Raw genomic sequence first — 5,144 nt, forward strand, 5'->3', positions numbered from 1 at the left:
ACATGTTTGGCATTATTACACATTGTAGTGCATACATATTCTTACCCAGTCGTACCATTACTCGTATGCCTTCATTTATAGTTGCCAATGTCCGTTTGTTTGCGCCCACTGAATTTACCCTAGGTATTTTGTAAATTAAATTTGTTAAGTTAACTTCTTCTATTAGTTTTCTGTTGACCAATGTTATTTCACATCCAGTGTCTATCATAATTTTAATTGGTTTCTCGTTGATAAATCCATCCACAAATTTTAAATTAACTCCATTTTTCTTTTCGTTGTTTCCTGCCAATTTAATAAACTCCTTGGGGTGACAAAAGATTCCTGTTTGATTTTTGGTTTTTAGTGAGCGCCGTCGTGAAAAGACGCCGGTTGCTCATCGTTGTTTATATTTTCGTCATAATGTCTCTCTCCGTCATATTCATCTGTCTGGGTATTATTTACTTCTCTTCTATTTTCTCTTGGTCTGTCGGATCTGTTTCGGTTTTCTCGATATCCCTGTTCATTTTGTCTACCATTATTTCTGTTTTCTTGATTTGAGCGTGTGGTGTTTCTATTCTGGTATTCTCGATTTCTGTCCTCATTCCATTGCCTATTTCTTTGTTCATAATTTCCTCTTCCGTTGTCTCTATTTTCGTTTTCCCTTCTGGGATTAAAATCTCGTCTTGTATAGTCTCTCCTATTTTGATTTCTATCTCTGTAATCTTGTGTTTCTCGGGGCCTGTAATCTTCTCGCGACCTTCTTGATTTTCTTTCTCTTAGACGTGATTCTCTTATTTGTAGGAATTGGCATAAACTATCTATGTCTTTGTAATTTTGCAATGTGATATGGTCTTCCAGCGTTTCCTCGAAATGTCTTGCAATTAGTTCGACTAATTGTTCCGATGAGTAATTATATTGTAAATGTTTTGCATTATTGTAAATTTGCAAAGCATATGTCCTTTCTGATACACCCATCCTATCATTGTATTTCCCATTTTGCAATTCCTTGTTAATTTCCAATTGTTGGACTTTTCCCCAGAAATAATTCAAAAATTTTTGTTCAAATTGTTGCCAATTGCCGAATTCTTCTTCTTTCCTATCGAACCATAGGCTTGCTTCATATTTGAGATGGTTTCTGATAGTTTCTTTTGCTGTTTCGAAATTTCCGATGTGCTGTATTTTCTTTTTCAGGCTATTTATGAACGGCACTGGGTGTAATCTTCTTACATCCCCGCCAAACCTTATCTTCACGTCATCTGTGCTATGTATAACCATTTCTCTTCTTTCTCCGACATTCTGTTGCGTATTGATTTCCGCAATCTTTCTTTCCACTTCTTCTATGTCTGCTTGAATAGCGTTTTGCAACTTGTTTTCCAAACTTTCCATTTCTTTTTTCTGGCAATTCGTTATCTCCTTTATTTTGCTTTTGATTTCTTTAATCTCTGTCTCTTGTTGTCCCATATCGTTCTTGATATATATATATATATATATAAATCCCGTTCACAGCGTAATACGCCTTTGGGTTCCCGTTCGCCAAGCCTGTCTATTCTGCCAGTCTTCTTCAGATAGATTTCTTGCTGACATTGCTTTTGAGATTCCTTGGATCCATGTTGTTGGTGGTCGTCCTCGTTTTCTTTTCTCTGGTGGTACCCATTCTAATATCTTTTTGGGTAGTCTTTCTTCCCCCATACGTCTAACATGTCCGTACATGTCGTTCTTGATCATTGTCAAAAATCCTTTTACTTCCTTTTCATACTTTCCTATGCGTTCCTCCATTTTCTTGTTGTTCTCTTCTATTGCTTGTTTCATTTTTTGTTGTGTTTCATCCATTTTTTGATCCAATTTTTGTTGTGTTTCATCCATTTTTTGTTGTGTTTCATTTTGATTTTTATCCATTGTCCTTTTTGCTTCATCCATTTTTTGTGACTGGATTTGCATCAGTTGTAATAGTTTATCTATTCCTGATAATTCTTGCTGTTCTGATGCCATGATTGTCTTGTCTAAAATATCTTCTTGGTCTGAATGTTCTTTTTGTTTTTTGTTGTCCTTGCTTTGGCTTCTTGTCACAGACATTTGTTTTCAAGAAGTACTGTCCCCGCCAAATATGAAATTTTACTAGTATGTTACCAAGACGACTTTTTCTCACCCAAATATTATAAATTGTCAATAAATATATCAAATGTAAATATCGTAAAAACAAAATATTAAATCAGTTATGTAAAATTTGTACCTAAAAAGATCTAAAATTTTATGTTATCAAATGTAAGTATCTCACTTTTTATCATAGGCATATAAATTTTCAAATACCGGCTTTACTCTTTCTATCCTTCAAATTTGCCACTAGAAATACTTTACAATGCTTTCCACGTTGGACGACAGTTGATGTGATCTTGATTTTTGATGTGAGATAATATTCTTATATGTCACTTAATTTAATCAATGTATTAATACTAATCTAATTAATTAACCAGATCACATATCAATATGTTTTCAATCTCAGGGCGAATTATAAATTAATTACTTACTTTCGTGGCTTCTAAATATTTCTGAATGGTTCCTAATCGGGATAGAAAAGAAAAGAGAAAAAAAAATACATATATGGGTTACAATTATAATCAAAATATTTTTTATTTTATTTAAAAGGCAATCAATGCTTAATATTTGTTATTTCTTATTATTCTTAAACATAACATTTACAAATGGGAATCTTATTTCCTTTTGGTTTTCAATTGAAAGTTTTTATTAACATTTAACTATTAGGAGTTATTAGGAACAACTCTATTTAAGTTTGATGAAGCTTTTCTGATATAATTGATTATGTTATTCAATTTTTTATGTGGAATTTAATACGAAAAAACCCATACATTCATGTCCAAACAAATGAGACTGACCTTTTCCTGGTGAACTGAAAATGTCCTCACACAAAACCCGTTTCCTGCTATCCTTGGCTGCGATCAAACCTCGTCCTGGCTTCCAGTAATGTTCTCCTTTGAAAAACTAGCTCGAATAGATCTCGTTCATGCTTCTGTCGTGATGCTGTGTTCTACCTTTTTCGAAACTGCTATCAGCTACCGGGACACTCTTGGCTCAAGGAGGTTCTTTTACTCTCGACCTGGCCTACTTCTCGTTCCACGATAGATACTCCACACTCACGGAACTACACCGGCTTTCTCACTCTCCGTACACTACCGTCTACTACTCGACTTCACTTCTCGACAGCTCAAAACATTCTGCTCTCACTTTGTCATTCATTCACCTACTTTCTAAATATCCCTTCCAGATTCACAAATCAATCTTCCACCACCAACTCTCATTCGCAGTATTCCCCAAAACCAATTTTTAATCTTTCTAAATATGCTTAATGGATTTCAAAAGAAAATATTTAATTCCCATTCTAAACTTACTTTCTATTATTTACAAATTTTAATGACCTATTCTCTCTTTCAAATGAGTCTTATTCAGCATAGGCTAATGATCGAAACCTTCCGCGAAAAACGATAATGAACTATCATCTATTTCACTGAGTTTTATTTAGCATAGGCTAATGATCGACCTTCCGCGAAGAAACGATAATGGTACGCGTCATTCACTTTGTTTATTCTAAGCACATTGTTCCGTGTTTCGTACGCTTATTCTAATCACTTCTTAAAATTACATATAACAATTTGTTGTATACAGGTTGTTCTAAATTTATATGCCCGTGGTTGAGAAAATTGAAAATATTTTATATTAAAGTGAATTTTGTTTATAGTTATCAAATTTTAATTTTTATATCAAATAGAAATATAACAGTATAACCATTTCTCTTCTTTCTCCGACATTTTGTTGAGTATTGATTTCCGCAATCTTTCTTTCCACTTCTTCTATGTCTGCTTGAATAGCGTTTTGCAACTTGTTTTCCAAACTTTCCATTTCTTTTTTCTGGCAATTCGTTATCTCCTTTATTTTGATTTTGATTTCTTTAATCTCTAACTCCTGTTTCTCGCTCTTTTCTGCAATCTCTTCTATTTTTTTAACCATTTCCTTCTTAATACTCTCTATATTTCTGTTGTTTTCTTCTATGGCTTGTTTTGTTTCCTGTTGATTGTCATCCATTTTTTTTGATGTTTCTTCCTGATTTTTATCCATTGTCCTTTTTGCTTCATCCATTGCTAGTTTTGTTTCTCTTTGATTGTCATCCAGTTTTTGTGACTGGAGTTGCATCAGTTGTAATAGTTTATCTATTCCTGATAATTCTTGCTGTTCTGATGCCATGATTGTCGTGTCTAAAATATCTTCTTGGTCTGAATGTTCTTTTTGTTTTTTGTTGTCTTTGCTTTGGCTTCTTGTCACAGACATTTGTTTTCAAGAAGTACTGTCCCCGCCAAATATGAAATTTTACTAGTATGTTACCAAGACGACTTTTTCTCACCCAAATATTATAAATTGTCAATAAATATATCAAATGTAAATATCGTAAAAATAAATTATTAAATCAGTTATGTAAAATTTGTACCTAAAGAGATCTAAAATTTTATGTTATCAAATGTAAGTATCTCACTTTTTACCACAGGCATATAAATTTTCAAATACCGGCTTTACTCTTTCTATCCTTCAAATTTGCCACTAGAAATACTTTACAATGCTTTCCACGTTGGACGACAGTTGATGTGATCTTGATTATTGATATGAGATAATATTCTTATATGTCACTTAATTTAATCAATGTATTAATACTAATCTAATTAATTAACCAGATCACATATCAATATGTTTTCAATCTCAGGGCGAATTATAAATTAATTACTTACTTCCGTGGCTTCTAAATATTTCTTAATGGTTCCTAATCGGGATAGAAAAGAAAAAAGTAAAAAAAAAATACACATATGGGTTACAATTATAATTAAAATATTTTTTATTTTATTTAAAAGGCAATCAATGCTTAATATTTGCTATTTCTTATTATTCTTAAACATAACATTTACAAATGGGAATCTTATTTCCTTTTGGTTTTCAATTGAAAGTTTTTATTAACATTTAACTATTAGGAGTTATTAGGAACAACTCTATTTAAGTTTGATGAAGCTTTTCTGATATTATTGATTATGTTATTCAATTTTTTATGTGGAATTTAATACGAAAAACCCATACATTCATGTCCAAACAAATGAGACTGACCTTTTCCT

This window comes from Diabrotica virgifera, chromosome 8 (assembly GCF_917563875.1).
Source record: "Diabrotica virgifera virgifera chromosome 8, PGI_DIABVI_V3a".
NCBI classification, from domain to species: Eukaryota; Metazoa; Arthropoda; class Insecta; order Coleoptera; family Chrysomelidae; genus Diabrotica; species Diabrotica virgifera.